This window comes from Oreochromis niloticus, linkage group LG10 (genome assembly GCF_001858045.2).
Source record: "Oreochromis niloticus isolate F11D_XX linkage group LG10, O_niloticus_UMD_NMBU, whole genome shotgun sequence".
NCBI classification, from domain to species: Eukaryota; Metazoa; Chordata; class Actinopteri; order Cichliformes; family Cichlidae; genus Oreochromis; species Oreochromis niloticus.
This window is the reverse complement of record NC_031975.2, coordinates 24237923-24259431: the sequence shown is the minus strand read 5'-3', so window position 1 is coordinate 24259431 and position 21509 is coordinate 24237923. Positions and strand designations below refer to the sequence as shown.

General features: G+C 40.1%; 1 long non-coding RNA gene across 1 annotated transcript; it reads right to left on the bottom strand.

Annotated features, from left to right (window-relative positions):
• Window positions 1-5619: 5619 nt before the first annotated feature.
• On the bottom strand, window positions 5620-9799 carry LOC112848085 (uncharacterized). Its single transcript, XR_003222034.1, has 3 exons — window positions 9181-9799; window positions 8922-9013; window positions 5620-5822 (listed from the first exon to the last, which is right to left on the bottom strand). It is a non-coding gene; the product is annotated as an uncharacterized LOC112848085 (long non-coding RNA).
• Between the last annotated feature and the right edge of the window lie 11710 nt (window positions 9800-21509).

The following is a 21509-nucleotide window of genomic DNA, read 5'->3' as shown; positions in this document are numbered from 1 at the left end:
CACTTCTGGTAGATTCTTCTTGCCGTTTACGTGCTATTAGACAATCATTTGAAATATACCTCACTTGGTTGAATGATTTATCCATGAAGACACCCACAGCTCATTTTTTTCTGGAGGTTATTGATAAAAGCAAACGTGTAGCAGACTGTGGACCAACTCTTGAACCTTTGATTCAGACTTAAACATCAGGCTTTTTTGTTCACTCTTATCTATGTAATAATTCATTTACATTATGACAAAAAAACCCAAACATTTTGTTGATTTTTGACACCTTCTACTACTGTTTCATAGAAATTCAGGTGTTTATTAGTTCAAATATATTTTTATTTTTTTCACATGACTGTAGAAACAGTTTACAAAAAAAGCCTCTAATTGAAATCACGACCGAGATAAGCTCAACTCCCTGACTGGAAGATTACTGCAGGCATTGTGACACAAACTCCAAATATAGAAGTGTGGGTGAAGGAGAAGTGAGGAGACGCTTCTACAATGAGGACACCTCGACCTACTGAGACTTTAAAGCATTGTGAAAATATGCCATATGCCACTAATACTGCTTTCTCATCCAAACAGTGGGCTTCTGTTTTATTTCATGATGAGCGTAGTCCCATTTTTCTTTTGTTTCGTAACGCTGATAATCTGCAACCTTGTATTTCAGCTTGAGGGTTTGAGTTCATAGTGTGAAAAGTGGTAATTTATGCACAGTAAACATTATGCTGTCTATTTGTGAGGTTTAACAGGCAATAAACTTCACACCCGCACTGTGTTGCTAGACTGTTGTCATTCAAATGAATGAGAGGGCTTCACTTTTTCACACTGTTCTCAAATTGGTGTGAACACAGCTTTAAAAGTCACTCAGCCTTTGCTACAATATCATTGCCAGGCTGGTACATTATTTTGCAATGTAATCACCATATGTCTGCTGTTCAACTCAAAGGCAGGGAGAGGAACGATGAAATGATTGCTGGAATGATTAAAAAAAATAATAAGAAGCAGGAGCTGCTGTGCAGCCCTTTGGTGTTCATTAACCTTTGAGGTGCTGGATCAGTTACTCAAACTGGATTCGAGGCCTCAGATTACATCTGTGCCGTCAGAGTGTTGCAGACTGCTTTATTAAGGATGCTAATAACGTCAACAGGATGCCCCATAGGGGAAATGAAATGTTTTATTATTTATAAAGGGAACCTTTATTAATATTTTCCAGCTCCATATTTATTCCTGAATTCTACTGGTGTAGCCGTGCATGTTTGACACAATTTTAAATAATCTGTATTTATATAATTCAAAGCCTTCATCCAACTCATCATTGTCCCCTCTGTTAGAGGAGCTGTTGTTACTTCTTTTTAGACAGCTTTCTTCTGATTGGCTGCTTCTTGCAAAGAGAAGGTTTGAACTGCAGGTGGGTGGGGCTTCTGTGCTCACAGCTGGAGCTTTGAGTGAAATAACCATATTAGGTATGTTTTTTTAAAACATTTTTTGCCTTTATTAGTGAAGATTAGACAGGGAAGTGGGGGGACAAAGCAGGGAAGACGCACAGCAAAGGGCAGCAGGTCAGACTTGAACCTGAGCCACTGTGGCATATGCTCAACCAGTGAGCTAAAGTGACACCCCATATTAAAGCCAAGTGTAGCAAACTCTGCCTGAAACTGAGCAATTAGAGTGCAAAGGTTACTTATACATAAGCTGAACTCATTATTTGAATCTTCAGTCATGTTTCAAGAGCATCCACCATTTTAGCCATATATGGGTGTGCGACAAAAGATAAGGAAAAGCGTAAAAGGAGCTTCTGTGGAGTTCAAGTGTTCTAGTTTATAGTGCCTTCATTCATCAAAGGGTTGAGAGCCATTGTTCGTGATACCTCGAGCAACACTATGGGATCCAGCTGCACCTCCCACCGCCTGGACAGAGCCAGCGTTCCTCATGTTGAGTCTTGTTGACTGTGATGGTGTCAGCTGCTGCTGACTCAGCACGTCGTAGAGCAACACAGTAACCAGGTGATCGATTCTGTCAATAGACAGGATTGGCAATATCTGCCAGGTCTGTAAAACTATGGGTTGCCACAAATTAGTGTTGTTGTAGTTTTGGAATTTCTAACTAGTTTTTACTTTTATTTCACTTTGACTATATGTTTTTAATTCAGTTTAGTTTCCAGGGTGGATTTTCTTCTTTACGTTTAGTTTTTATTGTTTGAAAACATTTTTTTATTATTTTCATTTTAATTTTTGATCTTTTTATTTTTAATGTATGAAGGGCATATCTCAGAGGAAAGATGAATGTTTTAGCACTGGAATTACAATAACTTACTAATTAGTAATTACTTAATTAGTTTGGTACAGTATGAGTGGCCATGGGGGAGGTCTTTATTAACAGGAAAAGCTATAAAACCTATGACGATACACTTAAACGTCCAAAATGTATGTCCTTCTTTAGAATTTACAAAGCTGACCAGTGGGCCAGATTTGAATCATTTCAGCCTCCTCGGGCATGTTTGACACTCCTGTTGTAAGTGAATCTAAGCAGCCAATGAGCCCGCTGGGAAAAGCAAAACATAAGCTAGAAGTCTCTAAAAAGAAACTCCACGAATAAAGGACAGTTTTAATTCTGAGTCCATGTTCACTGGAGACTTGTTTGGTTTCACTTACTTTTAAAGCGCTGGCCTCATTTGAGAAGACATATGATTTAAATTCACATATTTAAAATTAAATTGTTCTGAATTGAATAGAGCTAATCTGTTTGGGTTCATTATTGTAGCCACAGTAGCCACAGGGTTTCCACACTGGAATTAAACTTCAGTACAAGAGATTCTGAATTGCCCAGTATGAATGCAAATCATTGTCATATTACACAGCCTATGAAACAATAAGAGCATCAACAGGAAATTGCTGTGCTTAGAGCCAACAAGTGGGTGGCCGAGACCCATGTGTCCGCTAATCGCAGAGTTGGCTGCATGTACGTTCCTCTGAAACACTTTGAAGAACCTATTAAAGGTTAAATGATGCTCTACATGTGCAGACTACTTGCTATTTTAGTCCTATACAGCCTTGGGTAGAGGTGAGCTACAGGTGTGAGTCTTCTCTCTTCTGATGTCCCCCACAAAGTTGGTTATTTTCAGACACTTAAGCCCACACCTCTCTGAAACTCAACCACAGCAGCTGTATTGAAAGCATTGGTCTCTGCATACTATAAGAGCAGAGTAATCTGAGATATTAAGTAGAAATTAGTGTGTTATAACTGCACAGCTGTCACTGCTTAATGTGACTTTTAATAATCTCCAAAGTTCTCAGAAACCCCTTGAAAGAAGGGAAAACATGTTAACATCATTTAACATCAATGTGATGGGGTTTCTATATCTACTCACAGGTTGTGGTGGCTATGTGGATTAGAGGCGTGGCTTATTTAGAGTGATGTTTGTCACCTGGGTTAATTGCTCAACTGAGGACCTTTGCAATCAGTCTCCATTGCATTCATTGGAGACTGATTTGTCGTTTGGTTTACTTTATGCTTTGATTTTGATTTTTTATTTTGCACTGATCACAGATCCACCCATCCACACACATTACTGATGAGCTGATGGCATATTTCACATTTTCCTTTTTAAATAAATGTATTTTTCACAAGTCATAAGTCATTTTCTTTCGAGGGTTCTGACAACATTATACTTTTTTTTGAAGAAATACTCACTAAAGTTTGACAAGCATAAAAGCAAAAGAGCTGGGTATGAATATGAGAACAAATGGGTTTCATATCCATGTCCCGATATTTTTTTATCATTAATCACGATGAACCTTCGGGGTGTTTTTTACACTGTAAAGGCTCATCAGCGATTTATCGGAGAATTAGCACCTCATCAGAAATATAGGATTTGAAATGCTTCTGAAAAGCCATAAATCTTTTGTTCTGAAATTAAATTAACTTTCTGGATTTAATAAATAAAGCAGATGTTCCCGATGGTTTGGAAACTTGCTTACAGGCTTTAAGAGTCTTAAACAAGCAGCAGAGAGGTGCAAGGAAAATTGAGGATATAACGGTAGTTGCATGGTGGTTGGCACTGTTGCTGCATAGCAAGAAGGTCCTGTGTTCAATTCCACCATTAGGCCGGGGTGTTTCTGTGTGGAGTTTGCACATTCTCCCCATGTTTGTATGGGTTTCCCCCGGGCACTCGGGCTTCCTCCCACTATCCAAAGACATGCAGTTTGTGGGGATAGGTTAATTGATTAATCTAAATCGCCCATAGGTGCGAATGGTTGTCTGTCTCTGTGTGTTAGCCTGGCGACCTGTCCGGGGTGTACCCTGCCTTTTGCCCTATGACACCTGGGATAGGCTCCAGAGCCCCCCGCAACCCTCAAAAGGAGAAGTGGATGGATGGATAATGGCAGTGTTGTTTCAAGATGTTTTGCACCTCAACTCAAGTAGTCCCCATGCAGCTTGGGATATAAAACAGAGATAAGTGGCAACAACAAAAAATAAAAAAGCAGAAAGCAACATTTAGTAAGATTAAGGTCCATGTGATTTTCTTTTAATATGCATTCGTACCACAAAGTGTTGAAGATTCTCACGGTAATTTCCCAGTTGCACTCGTGGACATGCTCCATCACCGTCGGGGCTCCATGAAAAATGAATGGCCTCGGAGGGAGTGAGGGTCCCTGGATGATGAACTCACAGTAGATGAGTGCATACTGAAAGATTAATGCAGCTATTCAGGCACAGTTTAAAGCATGGCATATGTTTGTGGGCTGGTAAATGGAGAGTGATTACAGCGCTTATTTTAATATTCATACAGGTCCTCTCCTCTCAGCTGTCTAGGTCAAGCTGACCGAATCTAAAAAGGGAATCCTGGAGTAGAAGAGTAGAAAAAGGGTCTCTTTTCAAATACAAAGTGTCATGTAGTCACATCCAAGGCAGAAATATTTACACCTGCTCACTCGGGGGTGGTGCAAAACACTCAGCATTGCCTTGGCTTTGTCTTTTATGTGCCTTTGTTATCTCGTGATGAATCATAAGGATGGAGATTACAGTGCACACATTCAGACCGTCTCTCTTAGAAGCCTTTGGTTTTCCCTCAGTTGTACACACAAAAAGAGGTTGTGTGATGGATGAAAAGAGAGCTCCAGAGAGAAGTTTAAACCCTGTCCAATTTCACACCTCTGCACACTGTATGCTGTCAGCCCCTATGCCAAACAGCAGTCGGTTTAGCAGGGTTTTTTCACTGCCCGCTGAGGCTGGAAATGAGGCTGATGAGAGAATGAACTACAACAGCGAGCTTGTGAGCCATAAAACCACAACAATGGGATGATGGTGAGATGCTCCGTGCCACAGAGTAGAAGTGCAGAGTTGGTGACGGTTCTTTATGGCAGCTATTCTTTAAGTTAATAATACTGAGTCACAATTTGAAGTCTGAAAAGGAAGACTACTCAAACCTTTAATCATGAGATGAAGTATTTTGTGATTCTTAAGACATCTGATAACCACTAGAACATCTTACTTCCAAGTATTCATTTTTGCATTTCCTGGTCAAAAACCCTCCGATAAAGGAAGCCTGTGGCTTTGTTTTTTTAGTCTTTAAAATTGACAAAATTTAATTAAATATTTTATGGTAATTGGATTATCAAACTACAACAATGAAAAAAGGTTTATTAATTTATCAGAAACTTTGGTGATCCATATGGAGCCCACCCAGGGGGCTCACATTTTAGGAAACAGCTACAGATTTGTGATGGTGAGGAACACTGTTTGTTGCTCAGGGAAAGGCCACCTCCCTGAGCCTGGTTCTGTCTTCCCGCTCTCACGGTTTGGGGGTGAAGGGAAAGACAGGAAAAGACACACTGTGGAGGAGAGCCAGAGATTAATATTAACTAATTATCCAATACAGAGTGATGTCTAATCATCATTCTGCATTTAGATGGGTACACTGTGCTCATAAAGGCATGGACAGGAGGGTCAGCAACAATACTCAGGCAGGCTGTGGAGTTTAAATGATGCCAAGTTGGTACTAAGGAGCCCAAAAGTGTGCCAAGAAAATATCCCCCGCACCATTACACCAGCAGCAGCAGCCTGAGCCACTGATACAAGGCAGCATGGATCCATGCTTTCTTTCAAAGGCTTACATAGATACTTACCGTACCACCTGAATGTCACAGCAGAAATCAGGACTCATCAGACCAGGCAACTTTTCCAAACTTCTATTGTCCAATTTTGGTGAGACTGAGCAAATTGTTGCCTGAATTTCCTGTTCTTAGCTGGCTGAAGTGTGGTCTTAACAATTGTTCTGCATGTCTATATTATAACAAGGGGTTAATGTCTGGCCACTCTTCTCTGACATCAAGGCATTTTTACCCAGAGATCTACTGCCCACTGGATATTGTCTCTTTTTCGGGCCATTCTCTGTACTCCTGGAGTTGACACACTCAGACGTCAATCATTTTTCTTCCCGATTCTGATGTTGACTTTGAACTTCAGCAGGTCGTCCTGACCTTGTCTAATTGCTCAGTTGCACCCAGTTACAGCTATGTGATTGGCTGATTAGACAGACGTCCCTAAAAAGTGTCAGGTGAGTGTACATTCACCTTTCTTTCCAGCTACCTGTGTGGCTGCTCCTTTCTGCAGGTATTGGGAGAGGAGATGTGATTTGCCCACAATCAGCACTGGCAACACTGGACCCAGTGTACCGGTGTTCTATGAAAGCCCGTAGAGTTCAGTTGTGGGTGATTCTAATCCTTGAGACACCCTTTTGGAGTTTTCCTGCTGTCTGGTTTGTTTTCTTATACAACACTGCACTCATATGACTTACAGCATTAACCACACTGACCACAGACATCATTGTTAGCTTAAATTCCTCATTAACTATTAACTGTCATTTTCTCACGGCCATGTCGCTTGGTTTGTGACACTCTCTCTTTACTTTTATCTCCGGTGTCTATCACTACAATCTTGTGTCCCTGTAGCTGCCAAATGCTCTTAAGTTCAGATGCTTGCTGTGTTTATCTGGGAGTTTATAGCCCTTTTATTTTAAATGCCAGACTAAATAATCTGAAACAAAGGTCGACGGGAGAAGAGGCAGTGAATCAAAAGAGAAAAGACAAGGACTGATTGAAACAATTGTCTCATTCTCAGTGGGTTTGATGCAGCAAGCAACAATATATATTGTGACTGACTTTTAATGTAAAAATTATTGCAATTTTAAATATTTAATATTGAGCTCTCTGCAGTTCTTTTACAAAAAAATACCAGCAATAACTAGAGGACATCATCATCTAAAGACTGAGAAAGATTTGATTTTGCAAATGAAATAAATGAATTTATCTTGGATGTGATAAAAACTGGCAAGTACTCTAGATTCTTGTTTATTTAATTATATCATGACACTTAGGTTTCAAATTTATTGTAAAACACCTTTTTATTGGTTTTATTTCTTTTATTTTCTTCAACCAGTCTGCATTAACCTTACAGGAGTTCCTCTGTGAATTTACCATGCACCTGTGCGACTCGCAATAAAATGCTTTTACAGCCAGAAAACCCAAACACTGGCTCAAACTACATTTTTCTGTTTCTTAATGACGCTGTACCTCATTTTCCTGCCTATTATTCAGCCACATTATTCTCTTTCACTGCAGCCCGTGTTAATCAGAAATACCAACTGTAATGAGAAAAGTTTGTGGGCCCGAATACTAACCACACATCGATGTCCAGTCAGTGTTTGTGCGTTTGTGTGCGTGTGTGTGTGTGAGACGTTATAAGTCTTTATATGAGGGAGCTGATATCTTTAAAGCTGCAGGCCATCTCTGGGCAGGAGCGGTCCTCTTGTTATTCCCTCCACGCGCGCACAACTGCTTTCTCTGCAAGTCTCTGTCAGCAGAATTTCTAATGAATTGCACAAAAGCCAGTTTACTATGCCTGCACTCATGCATGCGCGCACACAAACAGACACAGGCCAACTTTCTTTTTGTGCACAACAGAAATGGCTTTGGGAAAGAATGAATGAGGCTCTCATGCACACAGAAGGGAAATATCATGCATAAGTAGTTTTTTCGCCCCTTGAAAAAAAAAAAAAAAGATCCTGTCACCACATATTAGCATGTAGCAAAGAAGAACTTCACATCTTTTTGGAACTGTCCTGGTTTATTGCGTGCAGTCTTTATTGGATAGTATTGGTAGTGGTGGAGACAGGAAGCATATTTTTCCTGGAGAATGAAGATGCATATTGACTTTTTACATGCTTTAGGGCTATGTGAATCATGGCTAGCTAAAACAAAATGAATCATTACTATGGTGGCTGCTTGGGCACAATACCATGAACACTTGCGCAATCTGTTTCTTTTTACAGCTGGTGTGGAGACGATATGCAGTATAATCACTAACTGTTTTCTTAAAATAATGAACATATGTGAGGATGTCAAAAATAGATATATGCAGGTGTTGTGCTTCAGAAATCTGTTTACCCATATTTGTCAATCCTAAGTATCCGTTCTTCTTAACAGGCTCCTATCTTTACATTATACAGCCATATGAAGAAGAAAGTTTCACACGACTCTCTGCACTGCTTTACTTTTGTCTAGGTTGGGTCGGGCAGGAATGAATGCACCTGTGCCTGGAGGCTTGGGGGTTCTCCCTCATCAGCCACTGATCTCCTGTGTTCCTATAAGTTTGCAAGTTTAACTGCCTTCCAGTGTTTCCTAAATGCCATGAATCGGCTTTCATCTCAGGCACATTCACCTATCGTCGGTGAGTTGGTTCATTTCTTCAGGAAGTGCTCACCAGAATGATCATCACATCCTCTCACCTGGCAACACACCCTCCTCTAACCCCCATTACTGCTTCAGAGCAAACCAGTGGCACCTCAAAGTAAGCTGCCGCTCGCAGTTAAAAACCTTTTACCTTCAGGAACTGTAGGTATGGCTCGCTAAAATCTCCATGTACAAACTCACCTGGATTAACCTGCCTGTCCTCTCTCCCAGTGAAGTCTCGCTCAGTCTCCTGGAACCCTCCTCGCTGGCATCCACTCCTGTGAAACTTTTTCCTGTGAAAATAAACCTTTTGAACTGTGAAATTGCTTTTGTTGGGCCTTGTTTAAGAGTCCGCTTTTCATTACTACCATTTTAGCATTTGGCAGTATGATCAGTAACACCTTTTTTTCAACATAAGGTGTTGTACATATGTATTTTTGAACTCCATAAACCCTAACACCTTGATTCTGTTGCTTTTCATCCATTCTGTTGTAGATTTGCTCGGGAGTCATCGTCCTGTCACATGACCCCAAATTGGGGATCCCGTGTCTGGCTTTAGCAAACAAGCTCAGCAAAGGAACTGCACATTATGTCCAAACATCTTCACTCCACATCTTTCCAGAGGGGATTCATCCAGAAATCGTGTGGTTTGTTCAAATGCAAAAAACTATCCAAAACTTATGGAGGTGCTCACACCTGCTGATGATCAGTTAATCAGCTGCATTTGATTAGCAGCACCTGGCTGTTGCTTACCCTCTTATTTCCTATGGAAGCAATAAGCGTGTGTTTTTTTCCCCCCAGGACTGCATTAAAACTTTCTTTTTACAAGGCTGTAGTTCTACATAAACTCATACTACCAGTGTTGAAATCCAGCATCCTGCCCAACACTTTGGAATACTTTGGATTTGACATTAATTCAGCTCCACCTGCACCAGTTGGAGCCCAAAACAGGCCTCAGTCTGATTCTTTGCTGTCAGTGTCAGTTAGTCTGCCTGTTTTTGATGCCGACTGCATTTGGGATATGTGATTCAAATAAGTGATTCATTTGTGTATAGTTGCTATAGTCATTGCTGTTACTTCAAAACAACAATAAATTAGTTCCTTAATTGGATTTGCATATTTTCTGCTTTGATTTAATAATGTAGACTATCTATATTAGATCCACTGCATTGCTAGTCGCCCCTCTCTTCATCCTGCCAAAAGCTCTTCTGTCCCCTCTTGCAATTCACCATCTTTGACAGTTCTCTCCAAATATGCCCAGTCATCCAGCGCTCAAATGACAAATCTGGTAATTGTTTTGAGGATCCAAAAGCAAGACGCATTTAGGCAGAGCAGGTGAAGTGAGGTCGTCCTGAGGCAAAGACAACTCAGACAGCAAGTGACGCCAAAAAAGAGAGCAGGCAATCAAGCAAAAATGATTTCTTATATCAACTCAGTTTTTTTTTCTTTGCAAACAAAAGAAGGAGGTTTTACCCATTTTAATTCAGAGTAAAGACCCTACAGAGAAGTCCGACAATCAAACGATCCATACCAGCAGGACTTGGTGGTTGGGAGGAAGAACTCCCTTTTAATAGGAACAAGTCTGCCGGGGAACCAAGCCTGGGATAGGTTGGTTATCTGGCCTGATGGTTTGGGAGATCCTTTCTCAACAACTTTGAATTATACTTAAAACTAATGTTTTTGTTAAAGGGAGCCTGACTTGCTGATGTTTGTGTTTGGAGACTTTCAGATTTGCTGAGTTTGGCTCAGGGCTGGACTAGTGAGCACTATTACTGTGTTATTACCAACAAACACAGATAAGAATTCGAATTAGAATAGATCTTTACTGTTACAGTTACAAGATCAATGAAACACATTTTAGCAAATCTCCGTTAGCAGCATGTAGATTTTTACATTGAAATTCCTTTAGAATAAAAGAAAAAAAGAGAAGAAAAAAGAGAAACCAAAAAATAGACTTAAAGTTAAAGAGGTACCTACATAGGGAATGTATGTAATAACATAAGTATCTACACAGATATGTACAAGTTATATATGCCATATAAAGGAGCAGGTGCAATATAAGGAGCAATGTGATCAATGGTAGCACACATTGAGTAAGAGGTAGGACTAGAGGTAGGAAAGTTGTTGCATTATAATAAATACGGTTTATAAATAGAGGTAGGAATGTTGGTTGCATTATACTACAATAAATATGGTTTATAAATACAGTAGAAATTTTAACAGTGCAGTTAACCTTCAATCAGGGTGGAGGTAGGGTATGTTTGACAGTCTGAGGGTAGAAACCTTTACTGAGTCTGTTTGTCTTTGACCTGATTCACCTGTAGCGTTTACCAGAGGGAAGGGGGGGAGTGTCCAGGGTGCGAGGGGTCCTTGATGATGATACTGGCTTTCCGCTGAAGTCTGCCAGTATAAATGTCTCTGAGGAGGGTTAGTGAAGTGCCAACTGCCCTCACCACCTGCTGCAGTTTTCTCCAGCTTTACAAAAACTTTAAAGAGTCTTTAAGCTGAATTCAAAAGTTTTTTTTATCTTTTCATACTTGAGAAACAAAGGATATGAGAAATATGAGATATGAGATCTTAATTGTTTTAGTTAAAAAAAAATTTTATTCTCAAAACCTGTAGTTTGTGTTTTGTCCTGTTTGTCATCCTTGGTTTTTCTATGCTCCTCTCGCTCCTCTTATCCAATGACCTCTCAGCACAGAGCCTGGCTGTTCAGGAGACTGTTTCCTGTTAATAATGAGCTCTTCTTCCCCACCATTGCCAAGTGATGCTTATGGCATTGTTTGACTGTTGGTTCTGTCCTTAATCTCCCTCGAGTAACAGGATTAGTAATGTCCAATTTTGGTGATGCACCTTTTTGTCATTCAATGTGCATTTATACAACACTCTGCAGTTAATCATTAGTTATTATTAAAGTCTGGCTTTTTTCCACAGGATGTCTTTTGTCCTGTCTTCATCCCCTTACCTGTGACTCGTTGCAGCAGATGGGTCCACCCCCCTGAGCCTATTTCTACCAAAAAAGTGAATTTTCCCTCCCCATTGTCATCAAGTGCTTGCTTATAGGGGGGTTGTTTGATTTTTATTATTTATTTATTTATTTATTTATTTATTTATTTATTTGGGTGGGTTCCTTTGTGTTATTGTATTACCATAGAAAGTGCCTTGAGGTGACTGTTGTTGTAAACTGGCACTATATAAATAAAATTGAATTGAAAAAAAAAAATAGAAAATTATTTTCACAAATAGCAAATGTCTTAACAGTTTTAAAACAAAAGTCAAGCAAATAAAGCAAAATCTGCACAGCTCAGCAGTTCCATCCCAGCAGGAAGCAACATTAAGGATGCAAGTGGAGAAGCTTTATTCACAGCTAAAAGGTTTAAATGGATACATTTTTTTTTTACAAGAGAAAACAGAACACGAAAAAAAAGATACTGATCTCAAAACAAAGAAAAAAGAACAAACAAACCAAAAGATGACTTTTTAACCACGAGCAACAGAAATTTAACTGAAATAATCTTTTCTAAAAGACCAAAATTAAACCTAGTGACTGTAGTCAGACTTAAACCTAGTGCAGTCTCCAGGTTGAGGTAGTTGTGTCAAACTGAAAGAAAACAGGATATAGAAGCAAAACTGAGCAAGCACTTCAATAAGAAGAGATCATATTAAGGAAATGAACAGACTTTATGAAAGCACAAAGTTTGAGTAATGAACTAACTGGTAATTAGAGTGCAATGATGGCAGGAAGTAGAACATGACCGCCTGCAGTGTAAATGCTGGTGGCGGTGGCAATGGAGCAGCTGGAGAGTGACCAGGAAGAGGCGGGTCACACAAATGAGATTCTGAAAGGCAGAATGACGGACGAGCAGGGATTTAAAGCGAACAGAGGCTGATCGGCGTGCAGATGGCGGCTGAGGAAACTGTTGGACTAGAGTGATAATGACGAAATTGAGTTTGACAGAGTGGTAAAGTGTCATGTCCTGAAGACAGACAGAAGAGTGAATGCTTCTTACTCAACTTGAGATGGAGATGCGTGTTATGCAGAACACAAAGTACCTCAATGTGGATTCAGTTTTAAAACAGAAATGTATTAAAAACTTAAGGACATCTCAATCATTGTGACTGTATTTATGTATATATATTGTCTGAGTCTCTCCTTGCCCAAGGTTGTCTCACCAGTGACTGCTGTGTGTTCCCCATGGTATTCCTTATATGTGCTTTCCCTGGTTTGAGCTTAACGTTTGGTTTACCTTGGACTTTCTGTTGTTTTAGCACAACATTAAAGGCTCAATTTATTACCAGCTCACCCTATATCCTGAGTTCTGGGTGCTGCTTCCCACACAGCTAAACCTGCCTGATCCTTGATAATTTCTTATGTTAACAAAATAAATACATTCAATACACTGCATACTTGACAACTGGATATAGTACTGGTAAAGTGTAAATACAACATAATACATAAAATTAAATTCAAACACTGATCTATAATATATAATAGTCTGATCACATAAAGTCCCTGGACCGAAAATGGGACAGATGAGGGGGTCACACATGACAGCAGCAGGGGTACACCCACATCTTCCATGCCCATCTCCTCTCCAACCTTTGCCCCTTTAGGAGTTGCACAGCTGATCACCACCTGCCTCCATCTCACCCAATCTCTAGCGTATTCTTCACACCAACCCTCTGCATGTTCTCCTGCACTACAGATGCAAAGTTAGACTGATCACTTTAAAACACAGATGCAACAAATGGAAAGTTGGCAGCCCTTTTAAGGCAGCTACTTTCATTTAAATCAGCTGGAAATTGATTGGACCAGCAGTCAAGTCCAATGGTGGAAGGCAGGAAGTGTGGGCACAAATCTGAAGCAGCATCTAAATTCAATACACATCATCAAAAAAGAAAAAGAAAGGAATGCATATGAACAAATGTAGATACAATTCCTTTACAAAATTTTGCAAGTTTACACTGCATGATAATACCTTTAGAGTTCAACTTCTCAACCTAAAATATACAGGCAGATATTTCTGGTATACTAGAATACCACTAAAAAATACCACTAAAGGTTTTATGCCAAAACTAATCATTTAAACTACGCAAGTCAGCAAGTAATCTGAAAACCAATCATCCTATATTTTAATTATTTATCAATTTAGATCTACATATTTATCCTTGTACATCACAGTCTGCAGAATCTTTATCTAACTTAAGTAGCTTCTACAAAAATATAACATGCCAGCATGTCAGGAGACCTATAAAGGAAGCAGGGTTTGGGCTTACCCAGGTAACATCAAGGTTAAGCCTGGGCTTTCACTGATAGTAAAGGTGGTTCACGTCCAGCTGCAGACCTAACTTGCTCCTGAGCAGGTTTTGATTGAGATGTGAGATCAACAGTTCAATCACCATTTACTGACCCTCTGTGGGGAAAAAAAAGTCACCATTCCTGGATGGTACGCTTTTGTGCACAGATACTAACAGAGTCCAAAATTGTATTTTTTTAAGAGCATCTAAACTTTTTACTTTTTTCTGCAACCCTGAGTTACTTTATTCAGCTGGTAGCCACATACGTGTGACCTAGTTGAAGAAAGACGAGAAAAAGATATCCTGTATATGCTGAAATTGCTTCGTACTTCATGGCCTGCCATTCAAATTACAACGCAGAGACAACAACACTTTGCAGAAACATAACTTAAACTCAATCAGGACATAATGACAAATATTCAGTGCGAATGAGAGTAAGTGGTCAAAGGCAATGTTTTAAAACCTTTCTGCCAGTTCAGTTGGCATAAAAAGTGTGCAGGTGCACCTATTTTGGGCACAAACTGAACCACATAACACTGGAGGAGTGAGCTGGAGGGGGCTGAAGCAGGTTTAGTTTAGTGAAACTAATTTTTTAGCAAGATATGACAGCGGGGAGCACCAGTGAAGGGTGAATTACACAGTAAAAGTGTTTATATAAATATTTCATACAGCTTTGAATTTCTAAAACAATCCTTTTCTCCACTTTGCACCAGCATTGTTATAGCAACCAGTTGTTCAGCTGGAGGAGAGCGCATCAGCAGCAGCTCACCTTTTCCACCCACCTCCAGGCATTATGAGCGTTATGAAACCCCTGCTTTACGCACGTTCGCATGAATAAAACCCACACCCTACGTAAAAGCGATCACACCCACATCTGATGAACAATTCTGTTCCTAAGCAACTGATGCTGTCTGCGTGGGGCTTGCATGTTCTCCGTGTGTCTGTGTAGGAGTCCTCCGGGCGCTCCACTTTCCTCCCACAGCACACAGACACGCAGCTCAGCTGGAGTGAGCACTTTAAAACACTCCTACGTGTGAATAAGTGTTCGTAGGTGGTCTGACGGAACGGGAGCTTGAGGTTTCCCTGTGGGGGCAACAGTGCGCAGATAGGGCTCCAAACCCCCCACGGCAGCTATAAAGACTCCAAGTTCGGGTGTTGCATTTTCTTCCTTAATAAAAAAAAATTGTGATTATGTGCATTTTAGTGTTGAATACAGCAGTCCACAGCCCTGTTAACTGGCCCAGGAGGCTGCAGTGTTCATTATACTTCACAATAATTAAATAATCCCTGGAATAATTTCTCTGATGACATCAGGAGGGCCCCCCTTTAGAGTGAAACTTAAAACTTATCTTTTAGCCTCAGCTTTTGATTAGCTGATTATTCTCTGATTAGTTTGGCCCATGTAGCGTTTAGCCTCACCGCTGTGGCTCTCACTCACATGTTTGAATTATTGCAAGTATTATAATTATACTGATGTGCTTTACAGTAGGTTATTACTTTATTTTGAGCTGACACCAACATTACAGACTCGCCTGCTGGTTACTTTCTATATTGGTTTTTAAAAACAGTGAGAATCACTCGTTAATCAGTCAATAATTAATCAGGTCTGAGTTTGATCTGTGTCTGTGTTTAGTATTTGTACAGTCTTTAGAGGATCTGTGATGCTCTTCTCTATATTGTTATGTTTTTAGCAGAAACTAGAAGATGTAAAGGCAGGTACTGAGACAGAAAAACAACAAACACACTTTTAGGGTTTTTATTACAAGACCAGAATGTACAATATTGAAGAGGGGTTGGTGAAGAGTGTGCTGGCTGCTGAGGTCCTTCACAGGTGAATAATTTTTCCAGAGTGAGTGTTTGATTATGAGCCCAAGGGGAGGCTGGCACTTAAGGTGATGTAGAGTGGACGAAGGGAAAATGGTTAAATACGTGAATACATAACAGAGCCTGGAGCAGTTCTAAAAGACGGAACGATCTGGAAATATGTGCAAGTAATGAGTTGGTGGGAAACGGGTGCACTAACATGAGATTTGTCAGGAACAGGTGACACTACTCCAGCCAGACTTTCAGTCCATCTAAACTTTTAATCCATCAATAAGTAGCTAAAAAGAAGGATTCACATCATTATTGGACTCCACCCACCCATCCATCCATCCATCCATCCATCCATCCATCCATCCATCTATTCTCTTCCACTTATCCAGTTCAGGGCTACAGGGGACTGGAGCCTATCCCAGCTCCTACATGGTGAGAGGTAGAGTACATCATGGACAGGCTGCCAACCAATCGCAGGGCCAATAAGACACATAAACAAGAGTTCATATTCACCAGTTTAAAATCTCCACTTAACCTAACTCCATACATGTCTTTGGACTCTAGAAGGACGCGGGAATACTGGTAGAGTGTCCACACAAACATGGGAAGAACATGCAAATTCAACAGAGAAAGACATACTAATACTAATAAACATTATACATGTCCACCGGTGTTAATATCTACCACAGTAATGCAGTTCTTGTATCATTAGCTCAGCTATAATCCAATATGTAAAACCAGAGGGTCACTAATGTTATAGAAGTCATCCCAAGGGGACCATGAGTATCTGGAGCACATTAATCATAATCCATCCAATAACTAGGATATCTCTGTCACCACACTCACAAAGACGACACTAGATGTAACACAAACCATCTTCACTGTGTTCACAGTGTTAGTGTTATGTCAGAGCAATTAGCAGTTATCTATATTTAACCCATATTTTCTTTGAAAAAATGAATTGCTGTCCATGAAGCCCATCAAAGGTTAGGCATTTATTAGATGTTTTTGTGCCCGTCCTAAAACTCAAGTTAATTATTATCTGATATAGTGCTACTTAACAAGATTTTCATTAACAATTCAGCTCACTGATAACTGTGATGGTTGAGTTCCTTTTATCATTGCACTGCTCCCTAGTTTTGCTATACCTCTATGTAGAAAAGAGCCTCAGATTCTCTTGACAAATATCGACTCCTCACTTGTCTGTCACTCTTCATTTGTCCTTAAGGGTGACAGTCAATTAGACGAGAGCATTTCCAGGACTTGATTTCACTCAGCTAGCTCTGCAAGGCCTCAAGGAGCAGCTGTTCAGTGAGGTGAGAGGCTGGTGGCTGAGTTTCCAGACCAAAATGGAATTGTGTCCCTATTTTCATCCTGATGCACTAAAAGTGCAGCTTGCCTGAAATTGAAATGAGAGTCTTGCAGTTCTGGGTATCCACACCTGCCTGGTATGCACCTCAATCATTCAGCAGGTTTGACAGTGAGAGCTAAGTTTAAAGAGAGGGAAATGCAATAAACCTGAATATGTAAACATGGCATCTTACAAATATGAAAACCTGGAAAACAACACAATAAAAAAGATCTGTTCATGAGTCAAAATCTCTCTCTCTTGTGGAAGCACAATACATTTTTTGACTCAAGAAAAAATAACAAGTGCTTTCAAATTGGTGTATGTATGAATAGCTCCATTGTCTTGTCTGCTTCTGTGTGAACTACACTCTCTTTTGTGCATAATTAATGCTCTTAAATGTGTGAAAGGTAACCTTGTCTCGTATGCCTCTGCGTGAAAAGTACCCTCTTCTGTGGATAATTAATATTGTCAAATTGTTCTCGGTGTGAGCAGTGTGCTTTCTCCCTTCCCTCTTTACCTTTGTGTTAACAGTATAGTTGTTGCTTTTGTGTGTCAGCTATGTTTATTTCATGTTTTCTAAGTAGAGATTGTTTTGGTTGATTTGGAATTCATTCTTCTTATATAATGAGATTTTCTTTAAAAGCCTAATTCATGCAGCTTAATCAGCAGGCGAGATGGGTATGTTGAGATAAATCTTTTAAGGGGAGACGAGCACGCCCCTGCCAACCACCGCAGGAGGAATGTGGTGCTCTTGATCAAAGTGTAGGACAAACAGACAAACCCTCGTCCTCACTGGACGGACTCCTTGTCTGTCCCCTCTGACTGTCTGTCCTATTTTTAATGGACAGTAAAGTTGTGACATGGCCTGTTTGTCCCATTGTTGACATTCCTCTCTTCTCTTAAGCCCTGGAGGCTTTGTGTTTGTTAAGCTGTAGAGCATCCCTCCTCCTCTTCCTCCCTCTCTCCCCTCTCTCTACTATCAATTACATTAACAGCAGCCCGAAGCTTCCCCCTAGCATGTTGCTCCATTTTGTGACAGGAAGCCTCACTGCTGTTAGTTTATGGCCTTCTGCTACATTATTGCACTACACTGGTAATAGAGCATACTCTCTATTCTAGTCCAGACTTTGTCCTCCAATCCGATCCCTCTTTCCAACGCCAGACATTTTCTGGTGACAATGAAGTATTTTTATGGCTGTGCTGATATCATCACATTTCTGTTTGTCCCTCATCTCCCAGGGCACCGCTTACGGGAAAATAAATTATACAATACAATAGATGGGGTGGATGCTCTGCAGTCAACTTGAGGCCAATTTGCCCTAACATGACTTGGCTTGTGTTTCCAGCTAGCTATACAGCTGAAGGTAATTTGAAAGCTTCTGAAATTTTGTATTCCTGCTTTCTTCCTCGTGTTAATTATGCATTACCAGTAAGAAGCTGGTGGAGCCATGTGGCATGTCAAGTTTACCTCTGATTGGTACCAAGGCCAGAAATACAGGGAGTGCAGAATTATTGGGCAAGTTGTATTTTTGAGGAATAATTTTATTATTGAACAACAACCATGTTCTCAATGAACCCAAAAAACTCATTAATATCAAAGCTGAATGTTTTTGGAAGTAGTTTTTAGTTTTAGCTATTTTAGGGGGATATCCGTGTGTGCAGGTGACTATTACTGTGCATAATTATTAGGCAACTTAACAAAAAACAAATATGTACCCATTTCAATTATTTATTTTTACCAGTGAAACCAATATAACATCTCCACATTCACAAATATACATTTCTGACATTCAAAAACAAAACAAAAACAAATCAGCGACCAATATAGCCACCTTTCTTTGCAAGGACACTCAAAAGCCTGCCATCCATGGATTCTGTCAGTGTTTTGATCTGTTCACCATCAACATTGCGTGCAGCAGCAACCACAGCCTCCCAGACACTGTTCAGAGAGGTGTACTGTTTTCCCTCCTTGTAAATCTCACATTTGATGATGGACCACAGGTTCTCAATGGGGTTCAGATCAGGTGAACAAGGAGGCCATGTCATTAGTTTTTCTTCTTTTATACCCTTTCTTGCCAGCCACGCTGTGGAGTACTTGGACGCGTGTGATGGAGCATTGTCCTGCATGAAAATCACGTTTTTCTTGAAGGATGCAGACTTCTTCCTGTACCACTGCTTGAAGAAGGTGTCTTCCAGAAACTGGCAGTAGGACTGGGAGTTGAGCTTGACTCCATCCTCAACCCGAAAAGGCCCCACAAGCTCATCTTTGATGATACCAGCCCAAACCAGTACTCCACCTCCAACTTGCTGGCGTCTGAGTCGGACTGGAGCTCTCTGCCCTTTACCAATCCAGCCACGGGCCCATCCATCTGGCCCATCCAGACTCACTCTCATTTCATCAGTCCATAAAACCTTAGAAAAATCAGTCTTGAGATATTTCTTGGCCCAGTCTTGACGTTTCAGCTTGTGTGTCTTGTTCAGTGGTGGTCGTCTTTCAGCCTTTCTTACCTTGGCCATGTCTCTGAGTACTGCACACCTTGTGCTTTTGGGCACTCCAGTGATGTTGCAGCTCTGAAATATGGCCAAACTGGTGGCAAGTGGCATCTTGGCAGCTGCACGCTTGACTTTTCTCAGTTCATGGGCAGTTATTTTGCGCCTTGGTTTTTCCACACGTTTCTTGCGACCCTGTTGACTATTTTGAATGAAACGCTTGATTGTTCGATGATCACGCTTCAGAAGCTTTGCAATTTTAAGACTGCTGCATCCCTCTGCAAGATATCTCACTATTTTGGACTTTTCTGAGCCTGTCAAGTCCTTCTTTTGACCCATTTTGCCAAAGGAAAGGAAGTTGCCTAATAATTATGCACACCTGATATAGGGTGTTGATGTCATTAGACCACACCCCTTCTCATTACAGAGATGCACATCACCTAATATGCTTAATTGGTAGTAGGCTTTTGAGCCTATACAGCTTGGAGTAAGACAACATGCATGAAGAGGATGATGTGGACAAAATACTCATTTGCCTAATAATTCTGCACTCCCTGTAGTACATCAAGCATCCCGACTCTAATTGCTTGTCGTATTGAAGCCAGTATGCATTGTAAAACCACACACCATGTGAATTCAATGGAGAGCCACAGCCTTAAATCATTCATTGATTTGAGTGAACTGCAATGGCAGAAAAACGCTGGAAAGTCATGCCGCCTCAGGCTTTGAGCTTCCCCCAAGGATTGTGTGGAGTGATGGTTTTGCACTTCTCCGTGTGCATGCACAGCATGTTTGAGCCACTCAATTTAAGGTATTTCTACACATGAGACGGTAATATTACGCTTCACTTGCTTCAAGCTTGATCTTAAAGCTGACCGTTTGCTCATTTGAACATTGAAATAGCTTTTATTGTTTTAATCATTTCTCCTGTTCATTCACAACCCAGAAACGATATAAAATGAACAGGAATCCTACTGTAAGCAACAACAACAAAAAAAGAAAGAAAGAAAGAAAAAAAAAAGAAATCTCTGAACAGTCTCATTTTTTCTCCCCCGAAACTCTTAAATAAATTGCACATAAATTCCCAATATTGAAACTCATATGTGGACATTAAGGTTTAAGTTCTTTCTTTCTTTTTTTTTTTTTTGTAATAAACAGAAGTTCAATAAACACGGCAGTTAAAAAAAATCTGGCAATTATTTCATGGTTCAGACTTACACCATTAAAAGACACTGGAGAAAAAATAAAAAACTATTTTAAGATAATTGAATGCAAAAATAGTTTTCATCTATTTATTTAGCTCTAACACACTGACATAGTTTATCTCAAGGAGTTAAGATCTTCGGCCAGTTAGATAACTTTATGAGAGTCAAACTCTATATTTCACTGGCCACAAACAGCAAATTTGATCTGAAATGTATTGTTATTATTATTATTATTATGATTATTATAATTCATAAAGAAATGTTAAAAGTTCTGGAAATGTTTACTCTTAATGAAGCATCTGTTTACAAAACACATGATTAGCAGCTCAATATTTTTACACATGCCACTTCCTTAGCTACACCTTTCTAGCACTGGTTCAGAATTCCTTTGACCTTCAGAACTGCCTTAATTCTTCATATCATGGATTTAACAAGCAGCTGGAAACAAAGAGATTTTGGTCCTGACTTGATAGCATCACGGGATTGCTGCAGATTTGCCAGCTGCACATCCATGATTTGATTCTCCCATTCCACCACATCCCAAAGATTTCTGTTGGATTGACATTGGAGACTTTGGAGGGCATTTGAGAACAGTGAACTCACAGTTTTGTCGAAGAAATCAGTCCAATT